General features: G+C 37.8%; 1 protein-coding gene across 1 annotated transcript in view; it reads left to right on the top strand.

Annotated features, from left to right (window-relative positions):
• Positions 1-2313: 2313 nt before the first annotated feature.
• VIT (vitrin) overlaps positions 2314-21202 on the top strand; it is a 63612-nt gene continuing 44723 nt past the window's right edge. The window contains 1 exon segment of the mRNA XM_042447009.1: positions 2314-2502. The gene's annotated coding sequence lies outside the window, so the exon portion shown is untranslated.

Here is a 21202-nt window from a genome sequence, read left to right as displayed (position 1 = left end):
TATGAGTCTCCCTGAAATCTAAGATCCTTGGAGAAGACACTAATTTTTAAAGAGGAGTTTTGTTTTCTTTTAATTATTCTTAGTTGTATAGCTTATGTTTTAAATGTTTTTATTTATTATTTATTTATTGTACATTTCTCTGGGGCTCTGTTGGGTTGAGAGGCAATAAACAAATGACTTAAAAATAAATAAATAAATAAATATTTTCACAAGGGAATTGTCACAGCATGGAAAGGTTACTGTTTTGGACTGCAACCCCTCAGACCTTCCAGACATCACAGCCATTTGGGATTTGGAGGGCTATAGTCCAAAACAGTAATTTTCCAAGTGGCGCAACTAGGCAGATGTCCATCTTGCTATAGATGTGACACAAGTAATGCAGTACAAGCCACAGAACATGATGATATCAGTTTTCATAGATGTTCTCCTCTGAATTTTGTACTGAATGGTCTTCCATGGGAGACCAAGCTGGCCCACTGTCTGGTCTCCTTTTACTGCAGGCCTTTTATTTAAACCTTTTTATAAAGACCTTTTTATTTAAACAGGAATGTTATGAGAGTAGTCTTTTCAATGGAATCATCTGTGCTGTATTTTTAGCTTTAATATTATGCTTTAAAATGATTTCATATCATTAGAAGTAATGGCATTTTAATATGATAGCTTGTTGAAATGCATTTTAACTTTTTATCAACATATTTTTACCTTTATCTTGTTTAGCCTGGTTGTAAGCCGCCTTGAGTCTCATGTTAAGAAAAAGGTGGGATTTAAGCAAACAAGCAAACAAATATTGCTAAAATAAATGTTTGAAAGTTATTGTACATGGTGCTCATGTCAGCCTTTTAAATGTTAATGAGTTTCTGCTGTTCAGCTGTGATTGCTGAGTTAAACCTGTTAAATGACCTTCAAGGGACAAAGAAATAGTAACAAAATCCATGCAGTTTTATCCCTGTAATATTATAGCCTAAACCAGGGGTAGGCAACCTTTTTGAGCCGGGGGCCGGGTTGCTGTCCCTCAGACAACTGGGGGGCCGAAGCCAAAAAATAAATAATTAAATAATTTTTAAAAAAATTAAATATATAAATAAACCAGGACAAATGTAGGACAAAATTTTCAAATAGAAGACACTTTTTTAAAAAAAAAATGGAGGACATGCGAAAAAATTTGCTGATTTTTTAAAAAATGTTAATATAAATGTATGTTTCTGAGGCTTCTATAGACAATTGCCCCCAAAGGCCCCGGTGGCAATCGGCAGCAGGACCAGGCTGGGGCCGGTCCCAAGACCTTGCCGGGCCGCATCCGGCCCGCGGGCCGCAGGTTGCCTACCCCTGGCCTAAACATACTCTGCAATTTCAAAGAGTGAATAATTTAAGGTCAAATAAAGGTTAATGTATATACTGACCATCATTTTAAGAAGAAGAAATTGATGTAATGGTTGCCATTTTGTTGAGTTACAAAGCATCAGAGATGTCTGGTCAAAACTGGGAGCCTTGCTGAAAGTTCATGGGGAACGTTGTGGATAGCAAAACAACATTTTGCTGCAAGTTGAACTTAGTTGCTGTAATTGAAATAAACTGAGTAAAAAGGGAGAAAGAGGAAGGACGAAAGAAAAACTGGAACATGTTAAACATAGCTGAAAAAATGGCACGACAGAGGATTAATCAGATCTGTCAATATTAAATGGGGACAATGGAGGACATGCCCTCCCCTCAAGTTTTCTAATCTTCCCTATGGATCCAAAGAATTGGAAACATAGAGAGGTAATAAAGTAGCTTGAGTTGTGATGAAGTAACTTGGGTTAATCATAATATATTGCTATTTGTAAGTTTAACCCAAGAAGAAAGTCCTAAATGTAAAAATCATCCTATTACTTGTTCAAAGAACAAGAACTATCGTGGCCTTGAAAAACTATTGTTTTCTCATTATATTGTGTTTTACGGATTTGTATTTTGTTCGCCCTTCATCTCAGAATGATTAGATTCTAATCAGTATGCTATTTGTAATCCTTCATCTATTAAAAAATTCCAAAATATTTAGCACAATTAAAATAAATGCATGCACACACAAAAACCTCACTGAATGGAACCAAAATAAAGACCAAGCAATCTCAGCTTCCCTTAAGGCTTGACACTCCTGATAAAATGTTACATGCCAATTTAGTTCCCACAATATTTTTTTTTAAATCTACACTAGGGGGAAAAAGTGGGAGGGAGAAGAAATTTAAAAGAGCACCGCCTAATTCAGCAGCTACATCAATGTAAGGAGCTCTATGTTTGTGGTGAGAGAGAGAGAATGAGAGAGAGTTAAATGTGTCTTTCAAACTACCAGGAGCTTGATGGGAATGTCTGATGGGTGTTCCCCCCCCCCTGTTTTTTATGCTTGTTTCTAATTCTTTAGATTAATGTTGTCAGAGATTTGTGGTGCAGAAAATCTTCAAAAAAAAAAAGTAATCCAGACGTTCTGGTTGGAGAAAAGGGATTTAAGCCATCACACACTTCAGCAAGGTAATTCTGACAATTTCCCTATGATTCTTTTATACATCTGTTTTTGAAAGGGAGGCACTGAATAATTCTAAATGTTGGCTATTTGGTTGTTTTGCATGGTAGCAGGATACCCTTTGGTGTCTTTAAAGCAGAATTGTGATAACTGTGATATGAATTTCATTTTATCCATTGTGATGTAAATGCCATGCATTGTTGACCTTCCCACAAAGTATACAAACACACACGCACACAAATGCTGTGTTCACAAAGCTTTTATAAATATTCTCTGATATCTCAAAAAAAAAATCTGCAAGCAGGGCAGTGCATTTGAAATATGTGTAGCACTTTCAGATCTTTATTCTTCTCAGGAGTAACTTTCATCCCTTCTTCTGCCTTTAATGACTAGAATTGCTCACTGAGAATTCCACAAATACCACACTGATTTTTCTGCAGTAATATATCTTTCTCTGGTTTGGGTAGCCAGTCTTCTTACTGGATATTGTATAACTTTGGGAAGTATGGAAGAGGAGAGGAACTGATAAAGCAATGTCTCTGTGCACTGTAGTAGCCTGTTTCCCTCCTTCAAAGCCCAGATATCCTTTTGTGCTGAATGGCTGCTATGCTCTAAGACTTTGAAGAGGTTTTACATTATCAAGCCTGTCACAGCAGCTCACCTTCTCCCAGAGAGATTGGATTCTTGATAAGTCTCTACAATGTGATTTGTGTCAGACCAGTAGCAACATGCTCGAACGGTTCCAATAAACCTTTGTGAGAACAAAAGAAAACAGCCTGAAAAGTTGATGGTATTTATGGTAATTGCACCACTTTTGGTACAAATTAAAGGACTGCAAATTTGGAAATGGGTAGTATTTCTTTCTTCCTGCCTCCCTCTCTTCCTTCCTTCCTTCCTTCCTTCCTTCCTTCCTTCCTTCCTTCCTTTCTTTCTCCTTCCACATTAATTGGAAAATCAAACAGGTTCCTGAGCGGCAAATCCGAAAGCAGCTAAAATGTCATCACTCATTAGCGTGTCAAACTGGAGCAAAAGGAATTCAGTTAAGTCACAAGATTTTCCAGTGGAATTTCACAGCAAACATCATAGACAGCTTGCATTCAGGTTGTGTGATAGTAAAATTATTGTTAAATATAGCTTTTCATACAGAACACAAAATGACTTCCTGCAGTCCTTTAGGCAGTCATGAGTTTCTCTCAGCATCCAGTTCATAGTCAGATTAAACAAAACAAAGTTTAACTGTGGTCCAAACTGCAAAAATTATATTTTAAAAAAATTACTAGATGATAACACAGTGCTATTTTCTGAATGCATATTCCAGACAGATATTGAATGGACAAGGTTCTGGTTTTATTTTAATGGGATTTTATGCATTGTTGGGGGAATCTGGAATAAAAAAAGAATGCATTCATTCTTCTTGTTCTTTTTTCACAAATAAAACTTCTATCACAGTGTTTTAAAATGACTGAAAATGGGCTAAGATTATCTGTATGAGTGTGCTGTGCATAGAGAGACAGACAGATAGACATAAATAGTATGTTTTAAAATCTCCTGGTATCTTGATATCTGTTCAGTGTTGGAACAACAAAAGCTCAGCTCCCATTTAAAGGCCAGGATCTGGCCAGTCTGAAACAGTCAGAGAATCATATCACTTTGTATCCAAATTTAGCCCTAGAGCATCCACTGAATATTTCAGTCTGTGATTGATACCATGTTATTTGATTTTGCTGTTTTTATTTATTGCGTCCTTACTTTCCTCTTTCAACATGGATAATCATTGTCTTAATGTAGATCTTGGTGTCTGGAAAGTTGCATTCATCATGGCTTAAACTGGATCATTTTCTTTGAGGCTGGAGACAAACTGAAAGCAGTCTGACTGGAATTAAAGGTCCATTTGTGAATGCTGTCAATATATACTAAGTGGAAAGGAGAGGACTAAACGCTCCACGACGGCTGCATGTTTTTTCATATATTGGTGGCAACCTCACCCGAAAGGCGATTCTATCTTACAGAGTTATAGGATTTATACTTTGATGAGGTATTCAGCCTTGTCTGTCAGAGTTCTGGTGCCTCACCAAACTACAAATCCCAGGATTCATTTTGACATAGTCATAGCAGTTAAAGTAGTGTGAAACTGATTTAATTCTGCAGTGTAAATACATCCCTAGGGTCCTTTCACACTAAACAATTATTAGTACTACTATTCTACTTCCACTGCCCAGGCTGTATCCTATGGAATCCTGGGATTTACAGTTTGGGAAGGCTTTAGAACAATGAGTCTCAGCCTTTGGCCCTCCAGATGTTTTGGACTTAATTTGTCAAAAATGCTGGCCAGTATGGTCAATGTTCAGGAATTCCAGGAATGGAAATACAAAACATGTGGATCACCAAAGACTGAGAACCACTGCTCTACTGCTCACTGGCTGAGAATTCTAAATACTGCTCCTTAAACTACATTTCCCAAGAGTGCATATAATGGAACCATGGCAATTAAATTGGAATCATAGTGCTATAATTGCATGGTGTGAAAGGGCTTGTAGACCTGCTTAGCTTCATTGCAGTTCTCATGTCACACTTTTTTGAGTCATTCATTGGTTTCTGCCCTCTAAGGTAAACCATACAATGTTTAGTGGGGAAAATTGTAAGAGGTGTTCATGCATTGGTTTAAACACATTTCAAAGTCTTTGCTGAGAAGCACAATACTGAATCTACTAGGCCCAATCTGATATATGTTTCTCCCACACAAATTCCACTGGGGAAAAATGCAGTGATTGTGGGAGCAATGGCTGGGAAACTGTGTTCAGGAATTATTACTGGCAAAGTGAAGGCAGTACATTCCTCTGGCTGGAAAGACTTGGCATCCAATTAGTCTAACAAGCTATTAATGTCAACTGTTATTTTGTTTATTTATATATTGTCAAGAATAATAAAGTATGTATTTGTATATTTCCAGTCAAGAAACATTCATCATGTGATGTTTCTGCAAGAATCAAAGCATTTAGCAAGCTGAAGTCCCCTTCAATGTACTAGCCAGAGTTGTTAGGTATTCTTTGTCTTTTGAAACCAACATTTTCTTTATGAGACAGATACTGTGTTTCAGTGGTAAATTTTGAAGTGGAGGTAGTCCCTTTTAATACATTCCCAAGGAGAGCCCCAAAATGCAGTAGAACAAACCAGTTCTGGGCATTTTCACTTGTAGCAGGAGGAGACCACTTGTCCACCAAGACATTTTTCTGCCTATGGCCTCATCTGCAGTTTGTCACCACTTTCACTGCCATGGCTCCATGAATCTTGGGAAATTTAATTTGTTGTAGCACCAGAGCTCTCTGACAGAGAAGGTTAAATATCTCACAAAACTATAACTCCCAGAATCCTATAGCATTTAGCCATGGCAGTTAACATGGTGTCAAACTGCATTAATTCTGCAGTGCAGAGTGGTGTAATGGTTTGAGCACTGGACTACAACTCTAGAAACCAGAGTTTGAATCCCCAGGGTGTCCAGGGTGACCTTGGGAAAGTCAGACACTCTCAGCCTCAGAGGAAGGCAAAGGCAAATTCCTGCTGAACAAATCTTGTCAAGACAATCCTGTGATAGGGTTGCTGTTAGTCATAATGACTTGAAGGCACAAAACAACAACAACAATTTTTGCAGTGCAGGTGCAGCCTAAGGCAAACCAGAAAGCACTCTCCTATTCCATGTGCAGAAGCTAGGTACAGGATTGGCAGATGGATCAAAAACCATCTGGGCACCTCAGCCTTTCAAGCCCCCCTACACCAAAGTAGACTGTTGTGAAAATTACTTCTGGAAAACTTCATTTTTCTATTTAGTCAGTTGGCAAATGATTGCTTCCCAGATTCCAGTTAATGCATCAAAGACAACTATATAGGTTGGTTGATTAATATCTTGCCAAAATGTATTGGCAAGTGAAATGCACAGTGTATGTTGACATCTGGGATGCTACTAGGAGGGCTTTACTGTTATGTTTGAGGAGGACTGAGTACACATCAGTTCCTCATACTCTCAAAGGACCCTTTTAGAAATTGGAAGTTGGGCCACATTTTATTTGCCGCACTTTCCTCCAAGATATGTATTTAGTGCTGTCTATTAAATGGGTGACATACAGGAGAGCTGTTACAAAGGAAAGCTGTATATCCTGGCTCAGCTAATTGCCCCATGTAAAGAACACTTGATATTTGATAGAATTTATTTCTATCTACACTGAAAGGGAAGCAATGCCTTTTCATAGAGCACCTGGGTGCTCATTCGTGATGTACAAAAGTTAACAAAATAATCTTCACTTAACTGAGTGCAGTGAAAACCTTTGCCAGCTGGAAGTAATGCCAAAGACAGGGAAGGGAATGTTATTCCTGGAGGCTAGAAAGCTGTCATAATCTCTAAAGGAGGGAAATGTAAAATGAACAAAACTAGGGCCGTCCCTTTAAGTATGAACATCTGAAATTGATACGCCATAATTTATGTGTCAAATGCCCCCAGCTAACCAATCTATAGACTATTCAGCAGTAGGAGAGTACATTTTCACTTACCTTTTATAAAATAAATGTCTAAAGCTTCTGTGAAGTCTCTTTCACACCTCCAGATTGATTCAATGTTCCTGGGTCACCTCTTTTGACTTTACAAAAGTGATATTCAGCAAGCTGTTGTTAGCCTGAGATGGCCCCGTGCTTTGCAGTTTGGGCAAACTGGACATGGGTGGCATGGCAAAGGACCAAATGGACCAGGAATCAATGGCAGCCTTTGTGACTGCCTTTCTGAGGCAGTGATCTGATAGCAGAATAAGGAGTAACAGATCAAAGTCATAGAACATCTTATAGTCCTGCTCAGATGCAAATCGAATGAAATGTCTAAAATCTTAACTTTTAGGTTTATTCTCAAATACTCTCAAAATGATATATAGATATGAACTAATCAAGCAGAGAAAAAATATTACATTTTTGGTCATAGCATAGAGCCATATCTCTTCACATTTTGATAAAAAGACTCACAGTGTGTCAAGTTCAACAGACTGGCTTTATGTACAAAAGAACAAACAGGGATTGTAGAGGGAGCTTCAATGGGATCCAGTCCTGATCAGTAAGGTTGAACTGACTGGCTGTGCCCTTGCGTTTACACAGGAGGTCCATTGCTCATTCCACCGTTTAGGGGTGGCCAATGAAAATCTGCAATAGATGTGAATGTTTCAATGGACAGGGGGAAAGCCGACTCCATTCCTGCTACTGCTCTTCAAGGAAACCTGCAGAGTACTTCACACAAATAGCAGAGATAACATGAAAACTGTCATATACCAGTCTCAAGAGATGAGTATTACATACGCTCCGATTTCCCTAATTTCCTAGACATAATCCCATTGTTCCATTTTCTCTTTCACACTACACAGTTATAGCACTATTATTCTACTTTAACCACCATGGCTACGTCCTATTGAATTCTGAGGTTTGTAGCTCAGGGAGGTGCTTGGAGCTCTCCGGCAGGGAATGCTAAACACAGCTCCCTAAACTGCAAATCCAAGGATTTCACAGCCATGGCAATTGAAATAGAATCATAGCACAGTTAATTCTGTGATGAAAAAGCGCTCTCAGTTTCCTGGTATTTGTTTTGATAAATACCAGGTGCTGTAGGCTATCTTTCTGCGGAAGGAACTGGCAAAACCACCCCTGAGTATTCCTTGCCTAAGAAAACCCTATGAAATGTATAGGGTCTCCATAAGTCAACAGATGACTTGAAGACACATAAATGTACACACATCTCCACCCTGATTTCTGCCTCCATCTAGGGAGATTATCATATGGGGGGAGGGGGGGAGAAAAAGTCATATTCCCAGGATAATCACACAATCATGCATCAGATTTTCAGATGACATCGCCCTCAATCGGGATTTCTTCCAGGAAGGAACAGCAATTAAATGGAAACAAACTATTTATGGGACATCCCATGAATAAGCTTCCCAATAGCATGATTGAAGTGTGATTGACAGGGTACGAAAGCCAATCGCGCTTCAACTGCAACATGGGGCAAGCAATCCGAGCATTTTAAAGGGGTAGCACTGGCTAGTCATCTTTACATTTTAAAGGGAACCGGCTGGGGATAGTTCATTTTTAAAGTTGTTGCAAGCAGCAGCCAGGCATGTTTAAAATTTAAAGGGCTATAAGAAGCAGCCTGAGAAATTTAAAATTTAAACCAGGCATGTACACAATGATAAATTCCAACGTATTATTGAATATGTGCGCAAAGGAGTCACACGATTCTATGGGCCATGTAGAAATGATTTTGGCTATGATTTCTGTGTGAGAGAACAACTTAGGTGAAAGTATTGAGGGTTATAGCACCATTATTCCTTTCTCCTTTCACTACCATGATTACTGTTGCATTGGCCCTGGTTTAATAATCTCCTAGGGCAAAATCCAAAAAGGGAAGTTTCCATAGCACTGCCATTGTACCATCTCAACTTCCCCTCCTGTTTGAAAAGAGCTGCTGATACAGAGCCATCTCTGAAAAACAACGTGTTTCCCCCTGTATTCTCCCCCTTCTCACATACATACATACCAGCAGTTTACACTCTTCTCCAGCTACTACCAGCTGCTGCTTGGGGCCCCACAAAGCCTGAGGAAAATCTGAGATGGGAGCCGCTTTAGGTTCACATTCATCCATCTAACTGTCTGTCTGTAGAACAAGTATGAGCAACACTAACGTCATCCTGTTTAACAGGAAGATGATGCTCTACTGAATTTAACACAAAGGGGTGTGAGTCCAGCCACAGATAATATCTATTCACCTAGATGTAAAGACAATAGAACCAACTGTGATGTTGATTAGTGACAGAGTTTACAAAAGTTGCCTCTTTGGACTACATGGCCCATGGAAATGCTAACTGGGGGATTCTGGGACCTGTTGTCCATGGGCATTTCCACACCAAACCTTTGAAATGTTAATACTGACATGTGAAAGCAATAAACCTGTTTACCAAAAATTAGATCCCTTGAGGTCACAACTTTCTTTGAGAAGATTCCTTTTGCTACATGTGCAGCTGTGAGAACTTGTGTATAAATATATGTAGTGTGTCATGAAACCATTATCTCTGTTCACAGCTCTGTTAATGGACTGGAATTTATGAGTATATCTCAGTTCAGCTGCTACATGTGCAGCTATGAGAAATTGGGTATAAATAATACAGTGTGCCCGCGTCATACATGGGCACAATATATGCGGCTTTCTGCATATGCTGAAACACACGGTGGAAGAAGGCTTGGCACGCCCTAGAAGGGGTGATGGTGTGCATGCACCTCACCTCACCACATGCACAAGCCCCATTATTTTTAATGGGGCTTGAGCATATGCGGAATTCCCCTTATGCTGGAGTGGTCCGAAACAGATCCTCTGCATAAGGGAAGGGCCCACTGTGTGTAGTGTGTTATGAAACCATTATCTCTGTTCATACCTCTGTTAATGGATTGGAATTTATGAGTATATCTCAGTTCAGCTGTTTCTCTTTACGTTCTTCTTTGAAATCTTTTTTTGTTTGTTTGAGAACTACCATTTGTAAGTTCAATATTGTATGTCCAGGAAGGGTGAAAAGCTCTACGCTTACAATCTGTAAAGGTTATTAACATATACCAATTTTTCAGTTTTCTTCCCCAACAATTCTTTTTATTATTATTATTATTATTTTTAAAAAAAATCTTTACATATATATACATACACAAAAATTGTAGCTTAGTCATATTCTCATGTTCATCTCATAACCTTCCCATACCAAAAACAAATCCCCACTTTATATACTCTTATTCCATATATATAGCTTCTCCATATTCAAAAATCAAAATTCAAAAAACAAAAACAAGATTTAACATCCGGTACCATCTCCCTCTATGATATCTATTGAGGTTATTCTATTTCCAGCGATTCTGAGTTACATTCCCCGATCCATGCTCAGTATTCTCGACTTCATCTCTCTACAATGTTTACTCACATTTTGCTGTTTATATTGTACAAGCCTATGTATTAATTATTCATAGTATGTCTTACAGCCCTTTACATTTCCACTTTCAATGGAATTGTTAAATTCTTATATCTTCCCTTTTCGTGCTACATCAAGAAGACCTTATTCCAATTATGCTTTAACCTATATCATTCTTAAGTCTAGAAGTATAAGCAGGGTGTGGGGTGAGACAGCCAGGAGATATGATATCTTTTTCATTTTCTAAATCTATATGTCATATACTGCTTCAACTTTAGATTTTTATATCCCAATTATTCTTATACTTCTATATTAGAATCATCGTTTTTTCACAAAAGTTTATCAGTGGTTTCCATATATTCTCTATATTACTTTCATATTCATCTGTATCTCTTAACCTCATTGTAATCATATCCATCTCAATTACATCCATTGCCTTTATCAGCCATTCATCCACATCGATATCCCCTTGCTTCTTCCAATTTTTAGCGATTATAATTCTTGCAATGGTAATGAGATATAACATGGGTTTCAAATATTTTCTTATCCCTTTGTCTTCAATAATATTCAACAAATATGTTTCTGGTAGTAATCTGACATTTAAATTATATATTCCCCTTATGCATATATATACTTCATTCCAAAAATGTTTAATAATTGGGCAAGTCCACCACATATGAAATAGGGATCCATATTCTTTTCTGCACCTCCAACAGTTTCCCTCCCCAGTTTTATACATTTTTGCCAATCTAGCCTGTGGGAGATACCATCTATGTAGCATCTTGATAAAATTTTCTTTTATGTCTACACATGCTGTAAAATCCAAATCTTTCCCCCATGCTCTTTCCCAGTTTTCCAACTTAATATCTCTTCCAATTTTTCTTGCCCATTCAATCATATTTGATTTGATGGTTTCTTCTTCCACCTCTTCCCCAACAATTCTAATTTTTTTCCCTAAAGACTAACGACTTCAAAATTTCTGAATATTTTTATTATTTATTTATTTATTTATTTATTTTAGTCATTTTATTTTAGTCATTTATATAGCACCTTTCTCCCATTAATGAAATTCTAAGCGGTTAACAATGTATTTTTTAAAATGCAGATTTTAGTAAAAGTATAAATTGAAAAACTATTTAAAAAGCTATTCAGCAATTTATAAAGTTAAAACATTAAATCTTAAAATTCACTAAACGAGCATATACAGTGGTGCCTCGGGTTACGAAATTAATTCGTAACGCGGCCGCTTTCGTAACCCGAAAAGCCTTCGTAAGCCGAATTGCCATAGGCGCTAATGGGGAAAAGCCGCGATTCCGTGCGAAAAAGCCGAAAAAAGCACCAAAAGTTTTTTCGTAACCCGAAAAAACATTCGTAACCCGAAACAATAATTCCCTATGGGATTTTTTCGTATCCCGAAAATTTCGTAACCTGGGTATTTCGTATCCCGAGGTACCACTGTACAAACCTTTAAAACAGCACCACATAACATTTAAACCCCACCCATTCAGTTTTTAAAGCCTGATGGCAGAAAAAAGTTTTGCCTTGTGACAGGACAGCAAGGATGGAACCATTCTGGCCTCCCTAGGGAGGGAATTGCAAAGTCTAGGAGCAACCACCAAGAAGACCTTTTCCCTTGTTCCCACCAAATATTGCCTGAAAAGATGGGGGGACAGAGAGAAGGTTCTCTCCAGATCGCAGAGCTTTAGATCACAGAGCTCTAATGGGTTCATAAAGGGAGAGACGGTCCTTCAAATAATCTGGACCCAATTTTATATCTCTGGATAGAGATACAAGAAAGAAGTGGCATAGTGAGTGCAGAAAGTGTACATTCCCACTACTCTTCCACAGTGTTTACCAATTGGAAGGACAAGTGTGAAATGTCCTGTGTTATTTCTAGAATTAATCCAAGAAAACCTCCTCTTCTCAAAAGAGAACAGTGTAAAAAAAAATACCATAAAAGTAATTTCCCTAAATTTTATGCAAAGAGATCTTGTAGCACCTTTGAGACTAACTGAAAGAAAGAAGCGGGTAGCCTGAGCTTTTGTAGACAAGCCTGTTTCTTCAGATGCATGCAAAGCTCTGATTAGCAATACTGTGGAAAATCTATATAAACTATGCAAGGTTATATGAAATTCTCCTCTTAAGCTCTCTTCTATAGAAGATGTCAAGCTTTGTGTGGACATGTAAGAAAAATTCATAAAATCAAGCCTGGGGTGTTTGTTACAGAACCAGGGTCTTAACATACATTCTTTGCTCCTAGACTAAATATATACCTTCAGGGAGGTGTTAGCATTGTGCAAAGATTGCCTGCACGGAGCATAATGCAATATTGACATAGTACTTTGCCTTCTTTTGGAACCAGAGAGACAGCTAATATCCCTTCACTTTTAAAGATTTTATTTTGGCTTTTACCATTGAGGGGAAAAAAGTAGATCTGGAAATCCTGGACTCAAGTCATGCCTCTGCTATAAATGAACTTTCATGGACCCAGGAATTTTGTTTTTCAGGGTCATATTTTTCTGAAATAAATAAATAAATTCATATTTTATTTCTACCCCATTTTTTGTGAAAACAAGCAAAGCGTCTTACAATGTTAAAAGAATACACCATATATACACACAGAATCCACACAGAACCCAACCTACAATGTTAATGTTCTATAATCTTGTCATTTGAAGAGATGTAAACAATTACCTAAATTTAATATTTCCCAAATAGAGGAGACCCATTTCAATCAATGGGAATTTAGTAGATAAAGGCTTATGTGTTTATGCAGGGTCCATTGATTCTATGGAGTTACTCTAATTTGGGAACTGAATTTTGGATTGTAAAATTGATTTAATTTTTACAGACAAAATTGGTTGTGACAAAAAAAAAATCCCATTATCTATTGCTTTTGACCATTGGGTTACTTTCTCCCCGCCTCCACCCCCAGAGAACCATGATGCACCAAAGAAGAAGCTATGTGCTCTAGTTATCAAGACCAGGCTCAGTAGTGGTGTTAGTGGTGGAGACTGGAATTCTCAGTAGGCATAAGCAGGATATATTATCCCCTAACCCAGATATAAACCATAATACTAATCCTACTACAAACTAGGGATTTCATCCTGGTGAATAAGGTTAACAGGACAGATTTCTGCAGGACAACTGTAAAAAGAAAGGAGGACTGGAATCTCTAGACACATATTTCCAACATTATCATCAGCCTCTCATTCCTGGGATATTTTAAGAAATGCCCTAAAGGCACTTGTCTGATCTTGGAAGCTAAACAGGGCCATCCCTGGTTAGTACTGGAATGGGAGATTGCCAAGGAATACCAAGGCAAGGAAATGGCAAATTTCAGAAAAATGAAACAGCAAACCACCTCTGAGTATTCCTTGCCTACAAAATCCCTGTGAAATTCATGGGGTCACCATAAGTTGACAGGTGACTTGAAGAAAGATGCTTGCACGCACACACATACACAATATTAATCACAGCCAAATTGATGCACATCTGCGAAGTAAATGTGGTCGTTGTTTGCCCAGAGGAAAATATTGAGCCTCAATTTCCCATTTGTAAAACAGGAATCATGGCCGCTTAGCAAACCTAAAAAGTGCTGTGCACTAATGAAAACTAGCAGTAAGGTCAGGAGTGAAATGTGAGCAATTTTTTTTAAAGTATAAAGCCTATGAGATTTTGAATTCTGAATGTATTACCAGCCAATTCATAATTCTCTCTCTCTCTCTCTCTCTCTCACACACACACACACACACACACACACACACACACACACACTTTAGGCAAGAATTATTGGAAGTTTGCAAGTTCCTAGGATATGCATATAAATGGAGGTGTGTGTGTACATATGTGATGCTTGAATAATCCCACAGGTGTTGGCCAGTTGAAAAAGAAGCTAAATGCCCGAAAGGGATGGTGAAAGAGTTAGTCATCGGAAGGAGACATATTTCCGACATTTAGGATTTTACAATGTGTGTTGCAAAAAGAAGCTAGAAGTACAGTACGGTATTTGGCTCGTAATGCTACTCAAATTTGAGAATACCAAATACTCTCACTGCATGCTTATGGCTTGCCTGCATCAGAAGTTGGAGACTACTTTTCTGGACCACAAATAGATAGTCTCCAACTGGCTGGCTGGAAGATACTGACAGGTATGTCCCCCCAAAGGTAACCTTCCCAAACTCTGACTTGTAGTCCACATTTGAGCTGATTCAGTTAATGATTCTCAATTGAGTATGGAATGCTAATTCAATTTATAATCTTCAACAGCACAATAAAGTACTGGACACACCACACCAGAAGTACTATTTAATGGAAATATTATGTTATTCAAACATTTTAAACAAAAGCCTAAATCCAGTCCTAACCACAGCAGACCTATTGAATCTACAGACTTTAAGTGCTGATTTATCAAATTCCCATTGATTCATTGAGTCTACTGTTGTTGGGACTAACAATTGCGTTTAGGTCAAAATGTGCTTGAGGTTATCATGTTTAATTTGAAGAAAAAGCAAATATGTTGTGGTAAGAAGGTATCTAGAAGATACTTTGAAATTCAGATCAGTGCCCTGAGCCAATTTCTGTTCATACCCTGCATTTTTTTCCCATCTGATATGATTGACTGCAATACAACATCCCAGATAATTAGGAGTAAATATATATTTGGGGGTGGGGAGTGGGAAATTTTCTACAAAAAAATTAGAGCATTGGAAAATTTTCTACACCACATTTCTGATGGGACTTCCACTTCCATCCTACCTCATCATTAGCCATGTTAACTGGGTCTGATGGGTTTGCTGTTTGAAGCAAATCATAGAATCATAGAGTCATAGAGTCGTAGAGTTGGAAGAGACCATTAGGGCCATCCAGTCTAACCCCCTGCCATGCAGGAAATCCAAATCAAAGCATCCCTGACAGATGGCCATCCAGCCTCTGTTTAAAGATCTCCAAGGAAGGAGACTCTATCACCCTCCGAGGGAGTGCATTCCATTGTCGAACAGCCCTTACTGTCAGGAAGTTCCTCCTAATGTTCAGGTGGGAAAAGATGAGCAACTACAATGTGATGCTCTAGTTGCAAATATTATATCACCTTCAGCTCATGAACTGAAGGTGGTGTGATATTTGCTGCTAGTCATGCTGTAAAATGCTCCCAGCAAAGCTAATGTCTGAAACAAGTCAGTTATTCTTCGAATGCAGTTTGTTCCACTGCTGATGACATTGTTTGAAAAGTAACTGTTTGTTCCTCTCTATTATTTTTTTAGGAGAAAGAATGTTAGAATTGATATGAAAATTAGCATAAGCCTTGAAGACTTTCTGTTAAAATGTCTCTTAAAAAGCTTTGAAAGTAACTTTTCAAAATTATTAGAAAATGATATTAATTACACCAGTAAAGTAAGTTTTTCTTATTGCAGCCCTTGCTTGGATCTCAGTAAAATGAATTGAGACTTCATTTACCGGTAATGCCTTGCTACACATTTATGCTCCATCTGTTTCCTTCTCTTTTGAAGATCTCATGGAGGTGCATATAAAGTCCTAGGTGGTCTCCTGTTCAGGAATTGAGTAAACCCAACTGTGCTTACATGTACAGACAGAATTGCATCTGGCAGCTCCTCTGCAATGGAAGCAGATGTGTAGGCCTAACTTCTAAAAGGAAGAAGGTGATCAAGGTGTTTATATCCATGTAATATGGTTGAAAAACTTGCCCCCCCCCTTTCTATGGTCCAACTAATCATTCAGCAGCTGCACACTTACAAACCTTGCAGCTCAAAGTTCCATTGAAAACTTTCACACCCTGCTCGAATGGTAATAATAATAATAATAATAATAATAATAATAATATTTATTTGTATACCGCCCTGTGGCGAACCAATCCGGGCGGTTGACAACAGTGATTATAACAGAGTAAAATATAAAATTAAAAACATTATAATCCCTCCCCTCCTTATAAAAGTATTAAAAAATATGACAGATTAAAAACACAATATCAAAACATAAAACATAATTAAAACAAACTAAAAACCCTGGTGTTATGCATTTTCCTTTGCCATTCCAACTTTATAAGCTATGAAATGTGACACATTAAGCCACCTTCACTGGCTAAGCTGTAGCAGAATCAACAATGCCAATCATTTCTTGGCTCCTGGACTCCACAAAAAGCATGCCAAATAAACCACCAACTCTCTAAGGTGCCAGAGGAGATTTGTCTAATGCTCTCTGATCATATAAACTACAGCACTGAATAGAGCTTAGAAAAGTCCCTGTTTTGGACTACGTGTCCTAGAACCACAATCCACAAGCAAAACAAGAAACCAAACTTCATGTGCTTAATGATGGTTATATTTTACTCTTTATTAAATTTGGACTATAAAATATTCACATCAATTCTGACAGACTCATTTTTTTTTTTTGAATGAGTGGATAAATACAGATCAATGCAAATTCTTACCTAAAAGACAAATGAAAGAAAATATAAAATATATAATAGATGTCATCAAATATCATGGAAAGAGACCTGATAAACAATAAAACTTTTTTTAATTTTATTTATATCCCGCTTTTCTGTGACAGGACAATCAAAGCGGCTTACAACAATAAACAAGCAGCTTTGATCTTTCTTGATGCTGAGAAAGCATTCGATAATTTAAATTGGGATTTTATGTTCGGAATAATGAAAAAAATGAAAATTGGCAATAATTTTTGGGGTTGGATACAAGCAATATATAAGGAACAGGATGCAAACATTTTGATCAATAATGAAACAACAAAGAAAATTCAAATACAGAAGGGAACAAGGCAGGGGTATCCACTGCCACCACTTTTGTTCATAACAGCTATGGAATTTCTCAACAATAAAATCAGAAAAGAAAAATCAATTACTGGAATAAAAATTAAAAATTTTGAGTATAAATTGAAAGCATATGCTGACGATATGGTTATTATGCTATCCAATCCATTAGAACGCATAGAACTATTCGATGAAAAAAATCAAAGAATATGGCAATTATGCAGGATTAAAAATCAACGAAGATAAAAGCAAAATGATACCACTAAATTTAGACAATAATGACAAAAAGAAATTGGCAGAAATGTCAGGATATGAAAAAAAAGGATAAAGTCAGATATTTAGGTGTACAGATCACCAACAAAAATTCAGATCTCTACAAAAATAATTATGAAAAAACATGGGAAGAGATAAAGAGAGACCTAAAAAAAATGGAATAATTTAAATTTGTCTTGGCTCAGTAGAATTTCAACTATCAAAATGAGTGTCACTCCTAAATTGTGATTCCTATTCCAAGCATTATCAGAAATGACAAACCCTTCAAGATCTGGGGAAAATAAATTAGTGCCTTTATGTGGAACAAAAAGAAGCCTAGAATTAAATTAAAAATGTTACAAGACAAAAAGGAAAATGGAGGATTAGCAGTACCTAACTTCAAATTATATTATCATGCATGTGGTTTAGAAGCTATCAAAGAATAGATTCAAATAAAGAACGATAAATTACTACAATTAGAAGCTTTCGACAATGTTTTTGGATGGCACGGCTATCTGATATATGATAAAGTTAAAGAAAACAAAGAATTCCAAAATCATTATTTGAGGAACTCTCTCCTACAAATCTAGCAAAAATACAGAAGATATCTGGTGGGAAATATACAAAAATGGACATCAATAAATGAGGCATTTTTCAGAAGAGAAAGAATGAAAGAAAATGACTGGGTAACATATGAAGAATTACTAATATTGGAAAAAGGATCAGTCAGAATGAAATCAGTGGAAGAATTAGTTGATCAGAGTTACAAATGCAATTGGTACCTTCACCGACAAATATATGAAAGATTCAAAATGGAAATGAAAACACAACAAAATGAAAAAGAAGAAACAGAACACTCAATTTCAAAACTCTACAAACTATTATTAAAATATGTAATGGAAGAAGACACTGTAAAACAATTTATGATCAATTGGGCTCAAGATGGAAAGAAACCTATAATGTTAGAGCAACGGAAAAAATTGGAAATTGAAATTAAAATATACGCTTAATTATGATATAAAGGAAAATTATTACAAATTACAGTACAGATGGTATTTATTGTCTGAAAACTTTCAGAAATCTACAAAAATACAAATAAAGAATGCTGGCATTGTTCATCCAAACCAGGATCCTTTTTCCATATGTGGTGGGACTGTGAGAGAGCAAAAACTTTTTGGAAAATGATCAATACAGAGTTAGAAAAAATATTAGATTTAAAAATAGAAATGGAACCTACTCTTTATTTCTTGAACATAATAGAAGAATAGAATACAAACCTGGAAAACATGTGGCAAAATAACATTTTACATGATTGTTGCAGCTAGAATGATTTTTGCAAAAAAATAAAAAAAAATAATAATGGAAAAGTAAGGAAAAACCAACCCTAGATGAATGGAAGGTTAAACTGTGTGACATGATGGGCTCTGATGATCTGATATTTACTGAGAGATGGTAGCAATACAAGGTTTTTAGAGGAGTGGACTCCACTAGAAAGTTATCTTGGTTTAAAAATGATGTGAGAAAATTATCATGATTTATCAATGTAAATTACATCAATAGAAGGGGAAAATGTATAAGACAGATTACTTGGTAACAATCAACAATCTATAGAGTGTGATCAAGTTAGACTGTTGTAAACAATTAACATACAATAAGCAGCAAAGGATTTGTATATAAATATGTATGAATGAGGGGTGAGAAGAGATATATAATCTCTGTTGAAAGTATTAATTATCAGATGATTACATAAATATTCAAACTAAGAAGTTCTATACTATGGAAAGTCATAATGAAGGAAACTAAAAAAAGATGTTCAAAATAAGGAATAAGAAGTCATTATATGTTGGTTTTTAATGTTGTTCGATGTTTTGTATTTTTTGTGATTTTTTTGGTGTATTGTATATTTTGGGTTTGTCAAATGTATACATGTTTATTGGTTGTTTTCTTTATGTATGTTTTTTTAAAATTCAATAATACAATCTTTTAAAAAATGTCCCTGTTTTGGACTACACATCAGCAAAACAAGAAACAAAACTTCATGTACTTATTAATGGTTATATTTTACTCTTTAAAAATTCTTTTAAAAGACTTCCCTTCTTTGACCTCTGCTTACTTCAGCTGCTGCAAACTGAAATCAAAATGCAAAATTAGTTTGTACTGCACTCAACTAAACTCAGGAGGGGGGAGAGGAAAGGAGAAGTGGAATCTTGCTCCTCCTGGTAGACTCACACAAAAAACAAACTACTTCAGCCTCCCCTAGCTTCTGTGTTTTTCCTCATCAATAATTTTTGCCATGGAGGAGAGTTGCCACAAGAAGGACCACAACACATTTTTATTGGAAGGAAAAGGCCACAACTTTATTTACAACAGCTGTAATGTAGGGTTGGCCTGCCATGCATGAGGTCTGGATCTGTCATCCACCAATCCCTGATCGATCGATGAACCCATTTTGCTTGGTTACAGTCAAGCTTCAGGATGACAAAGGGGTGACTTTGCCCATCCACATCTCTGGTAATGGTTGATTGCATGTTCGCATCTCCACCCTTTGTCACCGGAGAACGCTGAATCAGTGTTGCCCCTGCAATGGCAACTCTGCGACACTCCCAGCACCCCAGGTCTGCACTGGACTTCCGACCCAGTGCAATGCAGCCCTGGAAACCATGCCCACAAGATCCAAGACCTATGCTGCTGCCACTGAAGGCTCTCCTCCCCCCCCCCTCCGGATGCCTTCTGCCAACCCCATGCAACTGTGATCCCACCCTCAAGCGAGTCCTGAACAAGAGTCCATTTCCAAGCTGATGTAATCAGCATAAGCCCTGGATTTCCTCCTGCCCAGCCTTTTTATAGAGTCCAACGGCAAGCCACATCCTGCGGAATGAGTGACCCCTAAAGTCCCTTGGCAGAAGCCCCGCACATTCCAAAGCCGGGTGAAGCACCAATACCACCTGGAACCATGTCAGGAGAGAGCCATTGATGCAAGTGAAAAGAGAACCTTCAGTCTGGGGGCGGGAAGCCACATATTTGTGCAAGGTTTGCACTGGGCACAGGTGGGAGCCTTGAAGACTTCCCAGCACAGTGGAGACTCTCCTGCCATACTGGTCACACTTGGACCGTTGAAGAACTAAACAGACAGTGTTTCCAGCAAATGAAACATCCTCCCTTTGCAGTGCCCACCTGGAGCCATCCAACTTAGAAGAAGGCACCAGGTCACCCATCCTCAGTGCCCCAAAGAAAGCTGTTATGAGCAGCTCTGAACAGTCTGGCCTTGGAGGTGCAAACCTGGTCAAGCTGTTCAGAGACCCTGGAAGAGTAAGTTGAAACAAATTGATCTCCTGACATCACCACCACCCCTGTGAGCCCTCCCCCAGCCCTCCTGTGTTCTCCTGACAATGAAGGATGCATAAGGGTGCTGGAATCCCCCAACCTTGGAGAAGAAGATGATCCTGGCCAAGTGGACCACCAAAGTTCAGGGTGCGATCCCAGCCTCTCTCAAGCACACCAGGAATTGAAAAATGGTGTCAGACCATAGTGGTCAGTAGGCCCGGAGGCCTGATGCCTCCCAAAAGGCGGACAGCTTGGAGATAGCTCTTTTGTAGGTTTTTAGAGTGACTGGAGCCAGTGAAGACAGGACGCCCTGCATCACAGCAGATTTCCAACCTCCCACAGTTCCTCCAGGAGGCCCTGGGTGAAGGGTTTGCTCCA

This window comes from Sceloporus undulatus, chromosome 1 (genome assembly GCF_019175285.1).
Source record: "Sceloporus undulatus isolate JIND9_A2432 ecotype Alabama chromosome 1, SceUnd_v1.1, whole genome shotgun sequence".
Lineage (NCBI taxonomy): Eukaryota > Metazoa > Chordata > Lepidosauria > Squamata > Phrynosomatidae > Sceloporus > Sceloporus undulatus.
Note: the sequence above shows the minus strand (reverse complement) of the source record. Positions and strands in the feature narration are given on the sequence as shown.